This window comes from Mixophyes fleayi, chromosome 4 (genome assembly GCF_038048845.1).
Source record: "Mixophyes fleayi isolate aMixFle1 chromosome 4, aMixFle1.hap1, whole genome shotgun sequence".
NCBI lineage: Eukaryota > Metazoa > Chordata > Amphibia > Anura > Limnodynastidae > Mixophyes > Mixophyes fleayi.
This window is the reverse complement of record NC_134405.1, coordinates 193,212,902-193,238,066: the sequence shown is the minus strand read 5'-3', so window position 1 is coordinate 193,238,066 and position 25,165 is coordinate 193,212,902. Positions and strand designations below refer to the sequence as shown.

General features: G+C 39.2%; 1 protein-coding gene across 13 annotated transcripts in view; it reads right to left on the bottom strand.

Moving 5' to 3' along the window:
* The window catches only part of NRCAM (neuronal cell adhesion molecule), a 200,955-nt gene extending 175,993 nt beyond the window's left edge, over window positions 1–24,962 (bottom strand). For all 13 annotated transcript variants that reach the window (XM_075209041.1, XM_075209044.1, XM_075209042.1 and 10 more), the window contains exon 1: window positions 24,814–24,962. The gene's annotated coding sequence lies outside the window, so the exon portion shown is untranslated. The remainder of the gene's footprint in view (window positions 1–24,813) is intronic.
* Between the last annotated feature and the right edge of the window lie 203 nt (window positions 24,963–25,165).

Sequence of the window (25,165 nt, the reverse complement as noted above, 5' to 3'; positions counted from 1 at the left end):
AAATCAAAGGTTCCGGTTGCAGGAAATATGTCATGTTTAGTATCATTTTAATTTCCTATTCATCCGCAGTTGTCTGGTTAATTCGCCAAAGGAATTACACATTGCATACTCTAGTTAGCGATGTTAGGGAATAAATGTTTAAAATGATGCTGCCTTTATAATATAAATAGACTAGTTTAAACTGGATTCTTGGTGGGAAAATCGGAATGCATCCCCTGGAGAGCTAACCCCCACCTTTGGATATTTTGGTTTGAACTGGCCTATAACCTGCAGTACACTGGACCTTCCTGAAGCCTGGACCAATAGAAGCAAGCCACATCATCTGCATTGTTTTACTGTATTCACCGAATGTATATAAGCAGGGGCTCTGGACCTAGTAACCAGTCTTCTTGACCACAGCCTTCAGACCTGAATGACTGTACACTGGATCCAGGGAGCCTGCGATAAATAACGGCTGTACTTATTTTATTCTGACTTCTTATTCTGCTACTTTTGGCTATTAAATTACTTTGTGCTTTGGAATCACACATCGGCAAACGACAATCGTTATTGGGTAGCAATTAGAAGTGCACAACAGTCTATATACAGAGATAGAGATATCTATCTATCTATACCTCTCTCTCTCTCTCTCTCTCTCTCTCTCTCTCTCTATCTATATATATATATATATATATATATATATATATATATATATATACATATATATATATATATATATATATATATATATATACACATACATATATCTACATACATATATCTATCTATACGCCTCTCTCTCTCTCTCTCTCTATATATATATATATATATATATATATATATATATATATATATATATATCTATACCTCTCCCTCTGTCTAAATATATACATATATATATATATATATATATATATATATATATATATATATATACACATCTCTCTCTCTAAATATATATATATATATATATATATATATATACATACAAATATATATATATAAATATATATATATACACACACATACACACACAAACACACAAACACACACTATAAGGACAAAAATATTTGGACGCTCGATCATTACACCAACAGGGCTCGTAATGACATTGTATTCAAATACATATACTTAAAAAGAAGTTGGTCACCCTTTTGCGATAACAGCTTCCACTCTTCTTGGAAGGCTTTCCACAAGATATTGGAGTGTTTCTGTGGGAATTTGTGCCCATTCATTCTGTAGAGCATTTATGAGATCAGGCACTGATGTTGGACGTGGAGGCTTGGCTCTCAATCTCCATTCCAGTTCATCCCAAAAGTGTTCAATAGGGTTGAGGTTGGGGCTCTGTCAAGTTCTTCCACACCGAACTCATCAACCATGGCTTTGCAGTCCTTGATTTGTGCATTAGGGCAGTTATGTTGGAATAGAAAAGGGTCTTGCCCAAACTTTTGCCACAAAGTTGGAAGCATAGCATTGTCCAAAATGGGTTTGTATGCTGAAGCATTAAGATTGCCCTTCACTGGAGATAAGGGGCCTAGCCCAAACCCTGAAAAACAGCCCCATACCATTATCCCTCCTCCACCAAATTACACAATTGGCATAATGCAGTCAGACAGCTAACGTTCTGCCGGCATCTGCCAAAGCCAAACTCGCCCATCTGACTGCCAAACAAAAAAGCGTGATTAGTCACTCCACAGAGCACGTTTCACCTTCTCCACAGTCCAGTGTCGGTGTGCTTAACACCACTCTATCTCAGGCTCACATGCAGCTGCTCGACCATGAAAACCTATTAAATTAAGCTCCCGCGCCTAAACAGTCATTGATCCTGCTCTGTAATTTTACGCGGTCTTCCGCTTCGTGGCTGAGTTGCTGTTGTTCCTAAACGCTTCCACTTTCTAATAATATCACTTACAGTTGACCGTGGAATATCCAGCAGGGATGAAATTTCACGAACTGTCTTATTGTAAAGGTGGCATCCTATCACAGTACCACGCTTGAAGTCACCGATCTCTTCAGAATGACCCATTTTGTATTACACATGTTTGCAAATTGAGACTGCATGGCTGGGTGCTTGATTTTATACACCTCTGACAACGGGTCTGATTGAAGCACCTCAACTCAATAATTATCAGGTGTGGCCATGAAATCCCCCTTTAGGTTCTTGTGTGCATCGATAAACTGATCAGGTGTTGTTCTTAAAACGATACTGAATATATGATGTTGTCCTTTGAAGTGTTTGTATTCATTTTAAGAACTTATATACACTAGGTAAAAAACAAATGGTTTACCTGCAGTACATTTAGCTGTGATCACTGCATATCGTACAGATCACTGATTTCTATTGTAAATTAATCTTTCATACATGGTCTAGCTCTCGATGCATTTGAAATTCAGCATGTTTTATTTAAGATGTGTCTAGGACTTGACTGTGTAATGAGGATGTATTTACCATAGATATCACTCATCAATAGGATAATGCAGTGACCACAGCTAAATGCATTACAGTTAAACCATAAATTATGAAGTTAATAAAGCTAAACAAACCACAAATATAAGGCTTCTTGTTTACCTAGAATGTACAAGAGCTGAGTGTCCCACATTAGCCATTTGAAATGTTGGCAGGTGTTGTACCCTATGAAAAAAATACATTTCTAATTCCAGAAATTTGTGTTAATGGATAATTTCACCTAAAGTTGGAAAAAAATAAATCAGTTTTGGCATAAATATCCTGGCCCCAAAAAGTTACTTGCTTTGGTCCTGGCGGATATTGACAGGTCTCCCGATGTCTTCTGCCCAGTCACTGCTCCTCTCACTCCTGCTGGCTGTGTGTTGTCCACCAACATATGAAAAAAAAGATCTCCTTCCTGGCGAACCTGCAGACGAGCAGCAAGAGCATGGAGGAAGAGGTGCAGCAGTGGCATGCAAAAGGTTAATTTTTGGGGCCAAGTTGTTCCTTCCCATTAAACTTTTTTTTTTGGTGATACTCATACCTGCCTACTCTCCCGGAATTCCCAGGAGGCTCCCGAATTTCGGGGAGTCCTCCCGGAAGAGTAAGCAAAACTCCCAAATTTTGGCAAAATTAACGGCAGTTAATGGAGGGGGCATTAAGCTATGGTGACGTGAAATGTCACCACGCCCCCCTCCTGCCCCATGTCACATAACTTCTCCCCCGGGGGGGGGGGGAGAAATCTTAGAAGTAGGCATTTATGGTGATATTATCCTATACCAGTATTTCTATTCAAAGAGGATTATGCCATTCCAATTGTATTATGTCAAAATACAGATTTCTACTCTATGTATAGTGCATACCTCCCTTCAAATAGTTCCGCCAGTGGACATGTATGTTTCGGGGTGGAAGGTATCTTCCATTCACAGTTGCTCTGCATAGTTTATTATTGTTTAGGGGTGGCTTTTTACCAATTATAATTAATACAAATACCTCCTTGCCTTACCTACCTGTCTTATTTCTTCTCCATACTGGGTCTCTATTTTTTTCTCCATCCCTGTTGCAGTAAACGTACGGAATCAAATCCTCTCCCAACCCAACCAGTTTCATGCTGACCTGTCACTCAAAATCCCATTCATTGCCGGGAATGCAGATTTTATTTACCCAGCAGTGACAGGGATTTCATAGCAATACACTTTATTGCTAAATGGACCCACCAATGCGTCTGTAACAATGCACTCCAGAGCACATTGCTAATGTTTTTTTCTGGCAGATGTTCAGTCTCAGTCGTGCATAAGACTTATCTAGAGGAGTGCCAGAGTTCTCCAAAGCGCCAGGGACGCCTGTATGTCTGTTTGACAGGGGCCTCATATTCTTTTGTTATTAACTTTTAGAGATGCCTATTACCTACCTGTTTTCCAAGCCCTGATTGGCTACAGGTTGTCCATCTTTTTTTGGGCTCGTTAATGTGGCCTCTGTTTTAAGAATACCACGACAATAGGTACTCTGATCCTTTTAAAAACCACATACAAATTATGCAAAGTACTAAACTACATTAAATAGTAATTGTAAAAATTGGAACTACTCTGTCCATTAGACAGTGTACAAAATCATTAACTATCAGTAAATTGTAGTCAGGAATCAATCCATAAAACAATCTAGCACTATGCTACAGAAAACAACAACTATTGTTGTGCTGGGGGGAATATGCATGAATTTATAATCTATAAACCCTCTCTCCTCTGTCTGCTGCTAATACTACCATGTTTTCTTTAATGTATTTTTTTTCAAAAAACGGCTAGCAAAAATTAAACAAGGGGGTAGAGACTAATTCAAGAATCAGTGCTTTTTTGAAAACCTTACAATTTATAATAAAATTGAACATTATAAGGTTTAATTATATATGCTACTTTTTATTTTTGTGGAACAATAGGATGCATTATTTCCCATAGTGCCTAATACACAAGCCCCATGTAGCTCTTGCACAGACAAAAAGCTCTTTTTATTTATGTCTTAAGTCTTCAGGTTTCATGAACAATAGAACCAGTACTGGAACCATTATTTAAGCTGGGAACTTCTGTCCAGTTCCCAGTAGCTGTTCTGAGTTTGGGTTTATTCTCAGAGCTAATTATATTACACCATCCAGTTGGGGTGGGATGTGTGTCATAAGAGGTACAGACTATGCTATGATAAACCCTGACCACACCATTTAACTCTAAAGATAATCCCTCCGAGAGAAGCACCCGACTATGCCCAGTAACTTCAAAAAAATGTTGTGGAACACATTTTAAAAAATGTCACAGGTAACTCATGTCACAAGGATTTCCGAATAAGTGGCAAAAGTAGAAATAAGGAAATAACCTTTATTGGATAACTGAGCAGATTCCAATGCAGGCTTTCAGACTCTGTAGCTCTCTTCTCAGGCATGTGAATAGGTGAACCAATAATAAAATTAAAGATACTTACTCATGCATTTCAACTTCTCACTGGTGTTTCATCAACTCTGTAACATGCCAAAAACAACTTAAAAGTACATACCAGTAAAGGTCAGATAATGATTGTGTGAAAATGTGGTTGCACAAAATGTCCATTTTATTTTACATTCAATAATGGTCACAATGAATAGAACACAGAGCAATTGAAAGTCCTCAGGTTTCTCCCAGTATAATGTTACTTCAAAACAAGTATGTTAACAGCTCTAGTTACTCAGCCAGGGAGTGGCCAACATGCAGCTTTCAATCCAGGGAGCTAATAAAATGACATGGTCACTTGAAGCAACATCATACAGACACCTGCAGGTTACCCATCCAAATATGAATTTCATTGGATATATACTGCCAGATTTATTATATAAAACATATTTTATACATTATTGCATTATCTCATGTCCTAGCGGACAAAACTTAGGCTTGCAGATGTTTATTGGATTGCACACATATGTGAACAATTCCAAATCTATTCACACGTAATATACATATTTTCCATCCCAGCATATGGAAGCTGATTTAACCAAATATACAAGTCAAACAGTAAAACACTTTTAGCTGTATTGAAAAAGAGAAGTGAAGTTATGAAGCATCATTCAACACACAAGAGGTACAAATGAACATCTGAACAATCAGCAGGACAATAAAAATACGTGGTGAATCCAACTAATTACATGTGAATTCCCTTCTAATCTGGTCCTCAGAGTGAGCAGACAGGGCCCGTATCACATTCCAACATGGCTTTATGCCAGGCTACATAAAACACCTGCAACCTGCCTTTGTCCAAACCTCTTTTGACCTTATTCAAAACAAATGTATTCAATACATTACTATAGACTTCTGTACTCTGAAAACAGTGGAGTATTGTTGTGATTAAGAATATAAAACAGATTGGGGAGGGGGGGGATCAGAGTAGGTAAAATTGTATCCTCTAAACAATACTAAAGAACAGTTACGTGTATTGCTGTGATCCAAAATAACTGAGAATCTAGACTAGAACTCGCATGAATAATTAATCTTAAAAAATATATAATGTTATCTTCATAGCTTACTATATTGCAGGAGAAAAATAATATTATTAATTATTATTATTATACTTTATGAGAATGTGATGTCTGCATGACTTTTTGGTGTTCCTGTCCATACCTGTCCTGTTGTATTTTACAAAAGGTTTTCTTGCATTACCTCCTGTTTGGAAAACAATAATAGAAACCACTAGTCTGATGAGCACAGACAACCTGTGGCTCTTGCAGCTGGCTGTCAGGGCATGCTTGAACTTGTAATTCCACAGCAGCTGGAGAGCCCCAGTTGGCCTACATCTGCTCTAGGCTTTACTGTGGACCTCACATTTGCCACTCATATCATTCTTGATAAAATCAGCTTTAGAATACTGCCCTTTGTGAAAAACTGTCACAATACCTTAAATATTATTTTACTTATTGCTGGTGTGGTATAAGATCCAATGACACTAATTTCATGCCATCACTGAGAACTAATCAGGAATCTGTCTTGTAACCTGGTAGACATTCTACAATTTGATAATGTCATAGAAAAATGTGCAGGTACACGGTCAGCATGCTTCTGCCAGTATGTGGGATGCCACACTTTTATTAGACTCATGAATATTTCATGCTTTCCTAGAAGATGAGTATCTTCATGAAGACATGTAAAAAAGGAATTTAGAAGAAATTACACAGCTGTAACACAGTAAATATAACATGTCTTTTTTAAAATGATGCCTATTTATATATCTATATGCTGTGTGACTATGTGTAGGTTGAATAGTCCACTTTAAGATTAGGGCCATATGGTGGCGATTCTGCCATGTTCAGACATAGGGGTATATTTACTAAACTGCAGGTTTGAAAAAGCGGAGATGTTGCCTATAGAAACCAATCAGATTCTAGCTGTCATTTTGTAGAAATCAATAGATAAATGATAACTAGAATCTGATTGGTTACTATAGGCAACACCTTTACGATGTCTGCAATGCATGAAGCTTTGATAATGTTCGCATTGCACAGACAAGTAACGCCATCTCAGGATGGTGTTACCTGTCATTTCCTATGGGATTCTGCTGAAGCCTCTCTGGTGCATGCGCACAGCACTTCCTCCTGTCACCGGCAGCGCTAAGCTGCCAGTAAGCTGGAAAAAAAGACCGCAGGAGAGGGGTCACATGTCCCGGCATGGTGCATCTTAGCGGTACCTAAATATGCCTCACTGCGATGTGCAACGATGCATATTTAGCCGTACTGCATCTTAGTGATGCATAGACCCCTCAATGAGTGCAAATATGCTACTTGCATCAATCTTGAAACTTTCAAACTCTGCTGGCATTTTGCCAAATGAACATCCCTCCTCTCTGATCATAGATTTGTTAAGATTCAAGTTAGAGATGCCTTTATTAGAAGAGAGGAGCTTTAATATACACTACACATCTGCCAAATGAACCAATAGCATATTTTTTCCAAACCAATTGTGACATGCACTACATACTTTGTTTTTTTGTATTCAGTAACTTCTCCCAGATTTATAGACTTATCTCCTTTCAATCAGGATTCTTTGCATTACAAACTGCAATATGCTGCTTTATTCACGAGACCACTGTGGCCCTTTTGCCATGTATCCATCATCTCTACAATTTAAAATAATTTAATATAGTTAAAACATAAAAATATCCCTTACTGCACTAACAATAGGTGTCTTTATATCTCTTATCTAAGTACCACTGTCATATCACTCTTTACATATACCTAATAAAGACTTGAAGACCACTGTATGAAGGGGACCCAGAATTTTAAAACATACAGCACACCTATGTAACATAAGTACAGGGGCAGGCAACCCGTGCCGGTCCCATAGTTGGCTATCTTGGGCTGGGTCACTGGACCACCAGCATTTTTTTTCCTTTAAAATGTTCCTAAAAGGCTTCTGAGTTGACTCTTGCCCCAGGGTTAAAATTTGCCAGCCCTCCCCTGTATAAGAAGGATCCTAATTCTACATAATTAATTCAATCTAGTCATCAGGAGTAAGATTTTAGGGAAAGTAAGAATTGTATGTTTTTTGCATATAGTGGGACAAAACACATCATAGGCAAACTGGCACAGAGAGGTAGCCATAGCTTGGGTTTAACTGCATCAACTTTATATCTTTTGGCATGAATATTTCAAGGGCCTTGTTCACTCTGTATTTAATATTTTCAGCACATGAAACAAATGTAAATAGTATGTGTTTTGTTTCAAGTGTTTTTGATGTTTAATACACTAGCAGGACACTATTAAAATGAGTGAATGAAAAAATTCATAATGAATGAAAAATGCAACATGTTGCATTGTAAAAAGTGTAACACAGTGCACTATACTGCCAACATAAAAATGTGAGGGGTACCAGAGAAATCATCAGAGGTCACTTATGAGGTGGAAATGTCTACTTCCAACTGCAAACCAGCTTTGGACCCACCATGCGCCTAGATTTCCACCAAGGTTCTTGGTGTGCCTCTGGAAATCTTTTGTTCTTTTTTTTTTTTTTTACACCCCATGCTATTATGCTGAGGCGTCTCCCAACAACAGTGGCCTTCTACCCGGGTATATGCCTGGGTGTCCTGCACTGTTCCCCGGCAATATCTTGGTTGGTGTTATAAGACATTAAAGGTCAGGGAGTTACTGAAAATGATCCCTGATGTTCTTTTTCTCTGTACTAACCCTGCTGCTATTTGTGTAAAATAAACTCACAGTCCTGATGTCCCCTCACTCTCATGAATATTAAGGACACAAATGAGGCAAAACTGAGCAGTATTTTTGGAGAAAGTGGTAATAGTTGGCATTAGGTAAGGGGAAACAGAATGGACTTTGAATACACATTTTCACTGTTACCATCTTTTTTATCTGCAAAACTAGGAGCATATTGATTTACACTACGTTGTGTCCAAAGACCATGAAGTGGGCGTGCACCATTAAATGTGTTAGGTTGATAAAGTAGTTTGACTTGCGCACATAAAGAAGAGTTGTTTTGCTGTTTTGGGTCATATTATTTTCTATAAACAACATCCTGTTTATTTTAACACATTTGTCTCCCTTGTGAATATCAAATCATATACTAAAATTCATGACAGTCAACCTGACAGGGGCTTGCAAAAGACCACTGGATTTGTAGGTTTAAATACAAAGTGTTAACAGATTACCCATATAAATCCAGACATGTATGATATACACATGCTACATAATTTCACAGGAATCATTCCTCACATTAGACTTGGTACCATACATGGTTTAGTATATTGGACAGGGCACGAGATATGGTTCTGCATATCAGACTTGATATCAGGAGGTAAATATATCAATTGTCGGTTATCTAAAGCTGCCAATTTTTGCAGTTTATCCATCTGTATTTAAAACAGAAAATATACTAAAGGTTAAACCTAGATGGTTTAGCCTTTAATATAATTGCTGTTTTAAATACCGACCACAAAATTCAGAAAATCAGCGTTACCCCCAAGCAATGGCTAAGCATATTAAACTGGACGAAAGGCATTCCTCTGCATGTTGGACTTGTCATCAGGTATAGTTCTGAATCATAGACTTGGCACTATAAATGGCTCTGCATATTAAACTGGGAGGAAGGTGTGGCTCTGTATGGTAGAGTTAGCACCAGTTAACAATGTATATTAGACTTGGCATTGGCTGTGGCTCTGCGTATTAGCCTCAGAACTAGTTATGGCTCTGAATAATAGACTAAGCATCATGTATGGCTTGGTATTATGCATATCAGATTCTGTACCCATAAAGGCTCTGCATATAAGACTGAGCACCAGAAATGCCTCTGCCTATTACACTGTGCATAGGGTATTGCTCTGCATGCCACAGTTGGCACAAATTAAACTTTGTATGGTACACTTGACACCAGAAATATTTATTACATTTTAGACATATTTGGCTGCAAACTGTGGTCAGAAAAATAAAGTACATACTTACAGCAAGACATAACTAAGAGTATAAAAAGAAGTGCAAAGAAATGTGTATTTTGTTAATGTGTGCGTTGTAACACTAACATTTGTTATGTTGGTAAAATTTCCACATTAGATAGTATTTGTATGTCAAAGCAATGCAATGTAAAATGCATTTTTTTTGTAAAGTAATTTTTGTAAAAGAAGAATTCTGGGCACTTGATGACTCCTGAAGGGGAGGACATGAGGCAAGTTCAGAAAAGGGTGTGGTGGCCCCGCCCCTGCTTTGTAATGCTGCAATTGCACACCTGGAGCAAGGGCCCAATGTAGTGAATCGTTACATTGAGCCCCACCCCTGCTGGGATCTGGGAGGGTGGCTGTTCTTCAGGGAGTCCAGTGAGAGTAGGCCACTACAGTCAATACTATTGGCCAGCAGAGTGTTTTTAATGTGTCTCATGCTGATATAACACAGGAACAGGACAAATTTGTAACCCAGCATACTTTGACATGTTGAGTTTGCTATAGACAGTTACTGCCCTGACAACAGTTTTATACGTAAAAAGAAATTCATATAAACCGTCAGCTTCATGTCTTATATGTACTTGTTGCTTTATTGGTCTTTTCCTGTTGTGAGGTGATACAAGGCAGTCAGACGCTGTCTCTCATGAGTGTTACACTCATATTGTTTGCTATTTTCTGGTTGTTTTGAATAGCATGTAAGATATGTTTACTAACTGCATTCATCAGATCAGAAGCTCATTTCGGCGTGAGACATGAAGAGTACATTCTTGTATGCTGCTGCAGTGCCATCTGTCACCTCAAGTGCCCACCGTTGGAAAAAATTCCAGTGAACACACACACTCGCACTCAGACCATATCATTCACATTTCAACAGTCAAGCTTCAATGTTCTTTCAGTTTTCTTCAACTTTGACCTAACTCTACCCTTCCTCCAGAGAAAAGGAGAAAGACAACAGCCCAGCAAGTGGGACACGCAAAACAGACAGTCTTTGTTCACTTCTTTTTCTTCATCGGGCCCGTTTCTTTTGAGGTAAATGAATGAAAGGGCTTTGCCCAGTGTTTAAGGAGTGTACAGAAAGCAGCGCACCAGCTTTAATCTACCTTACAGAATATTGTTACAAATCCCCCTCGATATACATCTTCAGTTAGTGAAAGTTTGTAACTTGAGCGTAATTACATGAGGAAAAGCGGTGTTAGCCGCACAAGCTCCAGCACACAAACACCAGTCTGTTTTCCTGCTGATAGACAACTCACTGACACAAATACAGCTTACAGTTTTTTAAACCACGTAATTACTTGTATGTTGCCCAAGTAGAAGTAATCAAAAGACGTGCTGTGATGTCTGAACAAAAGAATAGAATACATTGTTTTTCCTTATCACTGAAAAAAAAAAACCGTGTTCCTTCCATGCCTCTACTGAAAGAGTGTGAGAAAGCATGAGAAATATTATCAGACAAAATGATGTATGCTGCATTGTTTGAATAGCTAGCCCACTGCAAAGGGTTTCAGATTCATGACATCTTTCATAGCTCATGACCTCCCACAGTATTCCCCAGTCTTCATCAGGCTAATGGGTTTTATTCTTGTGCTGCCCTTACTTCAGTACAACTATTCAGCACCTTTCTGGTCCTTGGACTGTGATCATACCAACTCAGCATTAAAGCATGGAGACAAAAAAAATCTTAATTTTCCAGGCAAGTGTTCAAGTGAAGAATGTAAAAAAAAAGAAATGGAAATGTTAAACATAAAGGAGACTAGAGAATAATAAGGAAAAATTTGCTGTCAATTCATATGCATAGAGCCTGTGTTTATCATGGCATCTTCATATCGCTTCTTTCTAAACTCAATATCAATTAGTTTTGTGCTGTTTCTATTTGAACAAAAACATTGAGAATAATCTTCAATCTTTGCTTTGAAATATGTGAGATAAAATACTGCACTTGTAATGATATCAAGTCACCTTACAGCAAATGGCTAGGTAATTTGCAAGTTTGATCTTATTCAGCAAACTCAGACACATAAAGGTTGGTGGAAATGACCTAGCACGGGAGGGCTACAGCTCTCTACATTTAACTGAAAGAGGAGAAAAAAAAGTTATTTGCACTTGGGTAGCATCTGCAGAGAATACAAAAACAGCTCTTCCCTTTATTTTCACTGGCAAACTTTTGCACTCTGTAGCCAGCCTTTTCTGCAAACATTAGAGCACAGCGGACACATTCGTATGCAAATCCTCATATTGTTGTCTTTTAACCAATTAGCTGCTTGGTCATCAATGTGACATGAAATGTTTTACATGCAAATGAAAAGCTGGCTCATGGTGCTATAGTTGCTGGTCCAAAATATAACGCCCTTCTAAGTAGTTTTTGGCATAAGAAAGCTTATTTTCTACTTTCCCTTACATTTTATTTAAAAAAAAAAAAACACTACATACCATTACTATAAGAAAGCAAATTCAGAGAAGTACAGGGAAAAATGATCGTTTAAGGGTTCCACACCTGTTTCTTAACCTATTACCCTGCCCTTATTTAGACATTATATACTTATCTTATAATTGATATCCAGTGCTGATCCCCAACAATAAACGCTCAGCACTGCTCTCAGGTTCTGGCTGTAATCTGTTATACTCACAGACTTTCACAGAGCTCCCAGGTTTACATCTTTTATGTGCTACCTTGCAATGTTTAATTGATTACAATGTGGTATCCTGTTATTGCACAGTGCAAAATGAGCTATCCTATAATGTGCTATAATGTGCTATTGTAGTATATAATATTATAACCAGCTGTAGTTGTCAGGGGGGGTGTAGTAAAGCTGGAACCCAGGAACTCTTTCCAAGATTTAAATGCCAGGACTTGGGAAGTGTGCAGAGCTCTAAGCAATAGTGGACAGTTTTGGAAATTGGCAGTAGTGTAAATATAAAGTAAGGCTTTCTAGAAAGTTCTCAAAGAAAGAATGTCTACAGGCTGTGTAGCAATATTATATTTTAAAAACAGACAATTGTACATGGAACAAAACGGCACTCAGGTATTAAGGTACGGAGAACACAAATACAAGCCTTAGTCAAGGAACTCCAACAAGAGATGAAAAGACCAAGCCATAGATTCCAACCATGACCCCTGTATTGTACTGAATAAAGTCTAAGTAAACTGCTTATTTGGGTTTTTCCCAACACAATCACAATGTAATATTGGATGCAACAGAACCCCATGTACCGTGAAGGACATTAAAATCATTCATTCTCAGCTGGAGGGCAACACTGACCTTTACAGCCACTAGATGTTTTGTACATTAGTCTCCATTAGTAAAGTTCCATAATAGATTAAATTCAAGTATATGAACACATATCAGAAAAGATGTATACTTTATAAATATTCTGATACAAAATAAATGCACATAATAAAAAGGCACTGCACTCAAAAAGGGCTTTATACATTTTAATGCTGAATGCCCATGTTATAGCCCATATAGCTTCAGCCTGCACAGCAAATGTTTCTAGAAGACTTCAGCATATGTAGCTGAGCCACATGTTGTTTTAAAAACACTTTGAGAAATGATCTTCTGTAGACAACAGTAGCCTTTTTTATTGTTACAAGAGCACATTAAGAATGCAGAACAAAGGTCTTGCTGGATGACCAATTTATGTGTGCATTTCTCTGAATATATTAGTTTGCCCACAATTTCCAGCTAAATGAACCCTTATGCTTGTAAAGCACTGAGTTATCATGTCTATATAAAGCAGTAAGTCTACTAAGTCTATTTCACTTTTTAAATCATAATTTTCAGAGGGTTTTCAACTTGTGTGATGTTTTCCCTATTTATGTTTTTGTTGCTAATACTGAGTTTAATGTGGACCTGTTTTCATTGATTATCGTTATCTTGTCTAAATATAAGGGTGGGCTATGAAATAGCGAAATGGAAAATAGCGACAACACTTAAAGTGACATTAAAATGCCAATTCTTCTAATCCAGACATGTACAAAATAGAGACATACTGAAATACTTACAGACAACTTTCCGGCAAGCTTACTATAAACACAGAGGCGAAAACAAGCCGGCACCGCGGTGGTCGTCACTTAAAATGGCGACAGTTACACTGTGCAGCGCCTATATAATGTTTTTTACTAAGGCTTAAACACTGTACAGGTGCCAGGTCCCCACATTGCTTTATTTTTACACTGAGATTTAATGTTTATCTAGGACATGCCCTATCCCAACTATAAATCTGTCCCCACATTTTAAATTTACCTCCCTTACCTCCCCCTCCAATGCAACATGGTTTTGCCCAGGTGCAAAGTTACTCTTTTTTTATGCTTTGCTGTCCTTAATGACTCAGGCCCAAAGTGTTACTTACTATACCTAATTTGAGTCACATGGTTCTGAATTTACTACACTATTTGGCACCTTGATTATCTAAATGAATCCATGGTGCCCCATTGATGATCTAAATTAATAATAGTGCCTGCTTGATGTTCTAGACTAATAATAGCAATCCTTTAATGATCATAATTAATAACAGTGCCACCTTGATGTTTATAATAATAGTGCCCTCTTGATGTTCTTAAGTAATAATTGTGCCCCTTTGATTAATTTAAATAATAGTGCCCCTTTGATCTTAATTAATATTAGTGCCCCATTAATTATATTAATTAATAATAGTGTCCTCTTGATGAGTGTAATTAATAACAGTGCCCCCTGATGTTCTTAATTAATAAGAGTTCTCCTTAAATTAACATGATAGTGTCCCCATGATGATCGCAATTATAATGGTGCCCCCTTGAGATTAATTAATAATAATGCCCCCTAAATTATAGTAGTTAATAACAGTGCCCCCTTAATGATTGTAATTAATAAAAGTGACCACTTGATGATCTTAATAATAGTGTCCCCTTGATGATTTTATTTAATAATAGTACTCTCTTGATGTTTGCAATGAATAACAGTGCCCCCCCCCCCCAACGCACTTTATGCAGAGAGAGGCTACAGACTACTTTACGTGTCACAGCCATGATGTAATAACGCTACAATGTTTAAGGGAACAGGTGTCACTGGGGCTGTTAAGGCAGCAGTAGCTCCGTCTTCTAGTATGTAGATATGAGTACATCACATCACTGAAAAGGTATCAGTGTCTTTCAGCAGGTCCCTGTTGCTACTTTAGACTGTGACTTTAGCCTATCAACAACTCCTCTAACTAAGTGGTAATGAAAAAGGGTGGAGGGTGGTAATTGGGCCAGGAATAAGTTACTCCTTTCTATGGAACTAGCTAATGGCTTGACCTCTTATAAGATTGCAGAGTACCTGAAAATTGAATACAGTTTCCAGACGATGAATGAAGAGTCTCTCCTTTGAAATTATAGCCAATTGTTTCAGGCAGGAACTCTATCATACCATTAGCTAAGGTTGTTGACCATTACTTACAACTACTTGCCTGCATCTTGCATACTTCTGTTTCCTGTCTACATTAATTATATAATTTGACCAGGGCTATATTGGCCGATTTTCTCGGAGACTCATGAAATAGTGGATGATATACCCAGCTCCCAAGGGAATCTGTCATTCTCCCAGATGCAAAGACAGCATACATTTATGCCTATGGAGACCATGGTTTAATAAAAGACTGTCAACTACGACAAGATGACTTCAGCAATGGAGACAGAAATGTAAAAGACACTTTGGTATCTTGTGGAACATTAGCTATGTAACCTACTTTGCTGCTTTTTTTTAAAAGGGAAAAAGTCAGTACAGCTCCCATTTACAGGTTTGCTAACTACTGAAAATATTTTTTGACTGACAATTTTATTTAAAAAATACTGATGGCTATCATTTGTTTTATTGCCAAATAATTTTCCTGTATCATATATTCCTGTCTCTATTGTCAATTGTGTCTGGGAGGAAGGTATACCAGTGTTTGGTTTCACTCTCCTTCATTGCAACATAAACCAAAAAGTAGTGACTGTGTGCAAAGTGTCTGATTTAGGGACTGGTATGTGCACAGGGGCAGGGATAGAGGAAGGATTTGAGGCAGCCAAGAAGCTGCAGGTAGCCTGTGAAGGTACAAAACAAGGTGTGTCTCAGGGAAAGGTAAGAGGGAAATTATGGGGCTGATGCATAGTGGGATACCTTTAAAACTTGCCCTTAAAGACATTGCTGTTTTAAATTTAGCTGTCAAGGTCGCCGAATATCGTCGATTGGCAGAAATTGCAGTGTAATACATTTACCCTCTGGAGTCTTTACTGCACATATGCGACCTAGGACTACGCATATGCAGATGTGATTTGCGTTAAACAGTGCAGGGAAAAGTAGCAAGGCTGCCGGAGATCCCTCTCTTGCGACGCTCTTCCGGTAGGATTGAAGCATGTTTAAATACAAAACAAATAAGTAAACATTAAGCTATCAAAACTAGTTTACTCAATAAATTACTCCATTTGAAAATTGTGAAACATATTTCCTATATATTCATGAAAAAATCAAATTGTTTGCTAGATCAATTTTACTTCCTTCTTTTATTAGAGCTTAGGTTTTGTAATAGCTATACTAATCAGTGAAATTGTATTAGACAAATCTGGGATACACCTAGAATTGCAAATTTTGAACTTGGTGACACATTTTGCATATAAATTGTAAAAAAGAGCTATTTATAGGAGGTTGTTATTATAGGTGCATTTTTCATTCACTGTCTGATATGCATTTCATTCCATTTTCCATTCTCATGTGACACAAATAGTTAAATAGATATGAATGACAGATGCATCAGATGGGGGTAAGTACTGCTTGCCTTTGACAATATACACCTGAAAAAAATAGTGTTTGTCAACTTTTAATAATAACTAAAAGACTGGGGAGTTTTGATTACCCTTAATGACCAGATGAAATTTCACTTTTTTCATATTGAATAACTTATTTGTTTATTATTATTAAACCTGTATACAGATGGTATAGTCCTCGAAATCCGCAACAAAATTTGAAAAGCAAAATATTGAGGAGTTTTTTTGTGTGAAGTGTGAAGCCAGGTCCATTATGGACACTTAGGCAAAATGTGTAAGTGTAATCCAGAATGGGTGACCACTCTTGGTATTTTTAACATTTAATATATTTTCTCTCCTTCTACAAGATGTTGTGAAATGTTATCAAATCATTTAATACATTTTAAGCCCGCCTGGCACCTCTTTCAAATTTTTTATTTTTAGCCCAATCATGCCCAGTTTTCCTCTGCCACTAATCCAAAAACAAATATCCAAGTTTAACACATGGTGAAGGATTAATCTGTTATTCCACTACACCTTTGACCTTTTATTGAATAAACTAATTTGTGTAAATCCTAGTAGCTTTTTTTCCCCCTTAGGATCAATAGCCCCAGCCCAGCCAGAGCCTCATCCACAGGGAGGGTTATATCCCAGTTCGACCCCTCTATCAGTTTCCAACCCAATAGTGGCTTATGGTCTGTGACCTGTCTGAGTATGGTAGCAGTAGAGTAAAGTCAAACCCTAGGTTAGCAAAGAGCCCCATAGAAAACTATTACAGGGACCAAAATCAATCCCCAGGAGTACTAGGATACCACTCAGTTGTCTATATGTAGCTACAAAGATAGTGATCTCCACTCGGTATTGTGACACTAATGTGGACAAGATGGGTGCATAGGTGACCAACTCAATAGCCCTTCAGCAATGTTAAATCACCAGCAATACTGATTTAATGCCTGCTTGCATGCCAGTTAGATATTAAATGGAAATGTCTCATTGGCAGCTATAGTTTATCACACATTTATATTTTTAAATCTTGATAGTAATTGACTCACAGAGCCTTCAGCTATAGTTTTGCACTTAAGACTAGAGCCACCATATGGGGGTAGGGACGGTACAGATATAAAGACCCCAGAATAACTAGGGAGCCCGCCAAACTTCAATCTAGTCCCACCCACCACCCAGATTACCCAATTTACACTTCATTATTTTTCATTACATTTACCATGAGAGAGAGAGAGAGAGGGAGAGGGAAAGGAGCCTCTTGAGTTTACTGCTGGGCCAATGCCTATATCTATTACTGGACATGCCCGGTATTTGGAAAAACCAAAAAAATCCCTATCAGCCATGTCCACATTTTATTTACGCCTCCTTTCCATTTTTTGATAGTGATACTCACCATGGAAGTTGTAGAAGCGGCGTCACGTCAACTTCCATGGCCCGGACACATGCCGTCCCCCATTCCACTTAGGGGAGGTAAGGAAGAACAGACAGGCTCCCACAAGAACGAGTAAGTCCCTCTTCATCCGTATTGGATTCTCATATGTACTAGAATCTACAACCTTGTTTTGAAACAAACTGTGTCATCTAGCCTTCTAGGATTCACTCCTATAGACTCCGCACGCTTGACCTGCTTAGTGCAATTCTGGCACTGCTATAGACTTGACATATTGAATATCGGTGATTGCCATATATTTTTCCTGTTTACAAATTTTTTCTCTGGTCAACTATTGCCTTTGTACACTATATTTTGATTGTTTATGGTGTATATATATATATATATATATATATATATATATATATATATATATATATATATATATATATTTGTTCTGGCCAGAACTTATGTTTTACTGTGTTTATGATGAATCAGTACAATAAACCACATGTTTTGTACACAATCCTACTGCACATCTCTCATTTTAGCGCCAAGAAGTTTCTTTGTCTATACCTATGTACATAACCACATAGAGAGCACAGTCATAGTCCACTTGTACATGATCATGACAGTTAGGAAGGTATGACTACAAAGCGCATGTCTTGCATAGTGTACACTTGTATACAGTAAACTTACATCCTGAATAATAACAGGCCAATGTCTCCTAAGAAGCAAAGTAGGAAAGGACAACTGTCAAACACCCCAGCCTAAAAGAGCTTTCTGGCAGCCTCTCTGTTTGAGGTAGGAGGCAAATGCTGGAATACAAACAAAAATTCACAAACTAACCCAAGCAGATAAGTGACAAAATCTCCCTTTGAAGTAATTTATTCCAAAATAGTTTCAAACACTACATAGTTACAGGGACGTGATGACAAAGGGGCCAGACCCACAAAACATAGTGCTTGAACCTTGCTATGACAAAATAAAACTACTAAGAAAGATTTTCTGATTCATGTGATTGTGATATTTAATTTTCATTGAATCTGTGAAAATGGTCTATACACAAACCTACACCAGCCAAAAAATGTGGAAGTACAGGAATACACTTTTGAAATACAGTCTAGTGTGTTTCAATAATACCTCAATAAAGAAAATCATATTATCTACAAACATATTTGCAAGTTCAATAAAATCAAATCAGACATAAAGAAATGGGATATAAAATATGATTTAAAATACTCTACTTGGATCAGTATAAGCTTGTAGTGTATAACTTGGATAGCTGTGTTCAGGCTTATTAATAACTGTTTAGAATTGTGTTTAGGGAGAAGTCTGACTGATTCTTTAATGAGCAAAAAAGTATACAATAAGCAGGTTGCCAATAGACTTTTGACCAATAACTGGATAACATTGAGGTCTATTTATTAAAAAGCAAAAAGCCTTACCTCTGGCAGCAATAGTGCTTCACCCTATACATCAAGGGGTTACTGTCAGCAGTAGGATTTTCAAAGCATGGGTAAGCCTATTTAATAAGGATACCAGAGGTACATGTACCACCTCAACGCTTCTTCTGTAATCCTGAGCTGCAATTATTTAGTGGTCAATATTTTTAACATTTTTTATTCTTTCCATAGCTTTTTTTTTTTTTACAAGTATTTATTTATTTAACCAAGAGAAACTGAAAGAACAAATCTGCACTTTTAGTTCCACTGGGCATGTGTGAACCGATTAGCCAGGTCATGTATGTACATATCCCCATAGACTAGTTGGGTGAAGCGGTAAGTTAACCCTTTCAGCTCCGGACCTATATAGCGATTGAGTATCAGTCATAGCTAGATTTACTAAATTGCGGGTTTTAAAAAAGTGGAGATGTTGCCTATAGCAACCAATCATATTTATATTTATTTAGTACATTCTACAAAATGACATCTAGAATCTGATTGGTTGCTGTAGGCAACATCTCCACATTTTCAAACCCGGAGTTTAGTAAATATACCACTCAGTGTCCTCTGTGAGATGTTAATGGTAAAATACGGCAATAGAAAATCAGCCTTATCGACACAATTTCATAAAGAAACCCCATAGAGATGGAAGAACACTCATTTCATGTGAACAATTAGAAACAAACAAAGCTTAATTTGTGCCGAAACATAACGGAATGGCGTTCCAAAACATAATTCCTGCAGCCCCAATTCTGACTGTATAAGGAGGTAGCAGGAGCCTGCCATATAAACTTAGTGAATACGCCATTCACTTATATGTCCATACCCAAGAGGACTGAAGACATCATCACACAGAGCTCCCAGGGGTGCTGCGGCGCTGTCACTGGGGTGCCGCGGGCCAGCCATAGAAAAAACAAAGAACACAAAAACTTACCAATCCGCGCGGCACTGGGACCCAGCATCCTCCTCTCTCACGCAGCTTGTCAATTCAGTGACAAGCTGCGTGAGAGAGGAGGATGCTGGGTCCCGGCGCCACGCAGATTGGTAAGTTTTTGTGTTCTTTGTTTTTTCTATGGCTGGCGCGTGGCAGAGGGGACAGAGTGAGAGGGAGCGTGAGAGAGGGCAGAGTAGGGGGACAGGGTGACAGATGGCAGAGGAGAGGGACAGCGTTACAGAGGAAGGGGACAGCTTGAGAGTGGGCAGAAGAGGGGGACAGCGTGACAGAGGAGGGGGACAGCTTGAGAGAGGGCAGAGGAGAGGGACAGCGTGACAGAGGAAGGGGACAGCTTGAGAGAGGGCAGAAGAGGGGGACAGCGTGACAGAGGAGGGGGACAGCTTGAGAGAGGGCAGAAGAGGGGGACAGCGTGACAGAGGAAGGGGACAGCTTGAGAGAGGGCAAGAGAGGGGGACAGCGTGACAGAGGAGGGGGACAGCTTGAGAGAGGGCAGAGGAGAGGGACAGCGTGACAGAGGAAGGGGACAGCTTGAGAGAGGGCAGAAGAGGGGGACAGCGTGACAGAGGAGGGGGACAGCTTGAGAGAGGGCAGAAGAGGGGGACAGCATGACAGAGGAGGGGGACAGCTTGAGAGAGGGCAGAGGAGGGGGACAACGTGAGAGAGGGCAGAGGAGGGGGACAGCGTGACAGAGGAGGGGGACAGCTTGAGAGAGGGCAGAGGAGGGGGACAGCGTGACAGAGGAGGGGGACAGCATGAGAGAGGGCAGAGGAGGGGGATAGCGTGAGAGAGGGCAGAGGAGGGGGATAGCGTGAGAGGGGGCAGAGGAGGGGGACAGCGTGAGAGGGGGCAGCGTGAGAGGGCAGAGGGGGCAGCGTGAGAGAGGGCAGAGGGGGCAGCATCAGAGAGGGCAGCGTGAGAGAGGGCAGAGTGTCTGGATGCAGAGGGGGCAGTGTGTCTGGATGCAGAGGGGGCAGAGTGTCTGGATGCAGAGGGGGCAGAGTGTCTGGATGCAGAGGGGGCAGAGTGTCTGGATGCAGAGGGGGCATTTGTGCATACAACTAAATAAGTATTTCTGTCCTGACATAAATACTTATTACAATTTTTTGACCCAACTACTTCTAAAACAGGACTGCTCAGTAATTATTTTGGAGGGGTGCCTTGAAAAAATTATGGAGACTCTAAGGGTGCCGCGAACTGCAAAAGTTTGGGAACCACTGCATTAGACACTTTGCACAAGGGTCAATTCCACCCCTACAACTACTGTATCTGGTGGTCGGCTGAACAGACAGCAGTACAGTGAAGGCACTGGTTGGGTTTGTGTGGCGAATGCCCTATTTACCCTATTAAAGGGATGGTCCTGTATTTTACTGCACTGTTATACTTGTCTGGACTCCCTGGGCCTGAGTCATTAAGGAAAGTAAGGCAAAAAAATAAGTAAGTTTTATCCTAGACAAAACCATGTTACATTGCAAGAGGAGCAAATTATTTAAACACTGTCTGTTTTTTCATGTAGCACACAAATACTTGATAGCTTATTTGTACACTGAAATGTAAAGTTGATCTAGGATATGCCCTACCCCAACTATAAATCTGTCATTACATTTTAAATTTACCTCCCCCTCCAATGCAACATGGTTTTGCCAAGGTGCAAAGTTATTCATTTTTTTTGCTTTACTTTCCTTAATGAATCAGGCCCTCTCTCTCTACTTATAGTCACCCCTTTACCACACTCCTCCCCTTCTCTGCTGCCAGATAACCCATCTGCTAGACCCCCCTCCCTTCTGGCCACCCTGGCCCCACTGCCAGTCACCTCATGCTGTTGTGGTCCTGCCAACACATTTCTACTCCTCTCTGCCACATACCCCCTGCTGCTGTACCTCACCTGCCATCATTCTCTCCTATCAGGCTCTAGGCTGGTCTACCTGAACCTCTTTCATAGCTGCACTAAAGATATCAGGAGAGAGAAGAGATTACATTCACTTTAATATAGGTAAGTGCAGGTACATTATTTTTATATATATTACCATAATTCTAAATATATTGTTTTTATTTTTTAGGATTTCAGGTACAACATTTTTAAAATATAGATAATATATTACTTATATATAACTTTTATTTCTTTCATTTGGTACTTGTTATTTAAATGGATGTCACTGTAGCTCGCTAGCACAGTCTGACACCGCATACAAGAAATTGCTATTATTGCTTTTGCAGCCAATTTATGCTATACCTGTCTTTATGGCAACACGTCAACAAGCATATACAGTTTACAGCTGAAATAACTCCCTGCACAGAACAGAAAAGTTGTGTAAAGTGTTTTGAGTCTATCTAAAATATGTATTACTTAAAAATAAATAGTGCAGGCTCTGTAAACTGGGGGATTGGTCACTTTGCTACCACAGACCTTGTCACAAGTTACATTTATGTCAAATGCCTGAGTATTCTGGTGTGATCCTCAAGCAACGGGTAGAAACACACACTTCAGATGATTAATAAGGCATTGGATAATACAAGACACTACACACCAGCTGTTCCAAGTTTTATTTTCCATTAAGGACATAAAAAGAATGCACATTGCTATAGACCATTGTCCTGACAGTCTTATCACAAAGAGGTCTGACTAGCAACAGACTATTCCATTATACTACTATGTACCTGACACAAAAGCATATTCAGTATAAAAGATGCCTTCATCTAACTGCCCTCAATAAACCTATGACCCTGTGTAAACCAGTTAGTTGTAGCAGACAGGTACACTTCTATTCCATTTGTTAATAAATAATTTATACACTGTAACACCACTTAATACAATAATTCTATGGAATTGTCACAGATCCTGCAACTAGTCTGCAATTACAGTAGCTGTAGTGTAGGAAAATTGAGGTAACTGATAGGACATGTGGAAGATATCCTGCAAATGAGCATACTTGCAAATGATAACACTAGATTAAAGGATTTTCTGATTACACATGTACATCTATGTGCATTTATAATAAAACAAGGAATTGCATCTGTTCCTGACCAACACCTTGGAAACTACCAATGTATCAGATACTTATATTCACAAAATATTACAATACTGTATATACAGACAAATTCAATTCTGAGCGAAGTCCTGTTGGAACCTCGCGTGACGTGCGCCTGCACCCATTTTCCAGGCGTTACCGTATTTACAACAGTATTTACCAAAAATCAGTAATATTTTAGTACCCTAACATCCTGCCAAGTTCTGACAGGACTTTGCAGGTAATTGAATTTTCCCCCTTGATGCCTGTTCAAAAACATTTGATAGTTGCTCTGGACATAAAGTATTTTTCCACAATCAGTCCAGTGCTGAATATCATGCTTCACAGTACATAAGCGCATTTCAACAAACTATGCCTCATTGGCCTCAGGCAGTCAACAATAACCTTTATAAAGCCATAAACTAAAGGGCAAACATAAATAAACAGAAAATTGATATATGCTATGTTGCCAGCAATTACTGTGTGCAAATGTACAATAAATTAAGAATATTTTTTCAGCAAGTACAGCAGTTTTTGCTTGGGATTGTAGCTCAGCTTAGATAAGCTCCATATTTTGTCTTAACAACTCTTTAGCAACCTCCACAGGGCATAGGTAAATTGCAATGTATTCAGGATTTACTCATTAGTGCTCTTTTATATAACAGAAATTAAGCTTGTAAAGGGGGTCCAGCTGCAGCACCAATTTATATTAGGCAGTTATGAACTGAAGTACCATTGGGATCTCTGTTTTTATTGGCCAGTTATTATTCCATAAAAATGTAAGAAGTGCAGGAAAGCACCTGCCATGGGCATTGAGCATGCATAAGTGTATAGTATAAGCTCATGGAGGAAACAAGAAGAGCCAGCAGAGAGTGCAGGATGGCTGCCGTTAGATAACAGTCTGAGACAATATTGAATGCACATTTAGGAGCTGGCAGCAAGCAGACCGTTCTTAATGCTAGTCAATATCCCCTGAGGAAATCTCTTATCAAATGTGAAGGTAGAAGAGTTACTAATCGATTAGTGAGAATTAATGTCCACAACCTCCCGTAGGCACCTAGATCTGGGCACGTCCATTGCTGAATTTCCTCTATGAGAAACCGGGGGCATTTTACACAAGCATACATTTCATGGAGGGGGTCACTGCTTGGGCCACGGCTTACACTGCAGTCAGGAGCGAGATCATTAAACTTCCCAAGCAATATATTCTTTGTAGACATCAGTAAGGTGAGAGACTGCGTGGACGTGATTGTAACAACAACTCAATGCTTAGCTCGCAAAGAAATAAACCGCTTACTGCAAAATGCATCTGTTGCCTTGCAGCAGATCAGTCCCGAGAGGGAAGATTTCTAGTACCACTGACAGCTCAACTCCCCACCCACAGACTCTACTCCTGGCTGCATGCAGTGTCAATTCATCTTACCTCCAGAGGTGCCTCCTCTCCTGCAAGATGGTCAGCCTGGTAGGAGAATGTAAGGTGTTGATGCTGTTCTGTCCTCCGGAGCGCACACACAGCAGTCTCTGCAGCCTCAGCTCAGACCAGCAGCATCCTCAGCGCGCTCCCGACACCCGGCTCCCTCCAACAGGCGGGAGCGAGCCAAACTCGTGCTAGTCCAGAGCATCTATGTGTGCGCGCACACGCCCACCTGTGCGAGAGTAGCCAGGCTCGTGCACGGGGAGTGAGTGCGCTCCCGAGAGCTGGTACCTGAGGGAAAGCGCGGTCTAGTGCCCCCCTCAGACGTATCCCGTCATGTACACCTATAGTGTAAGATACG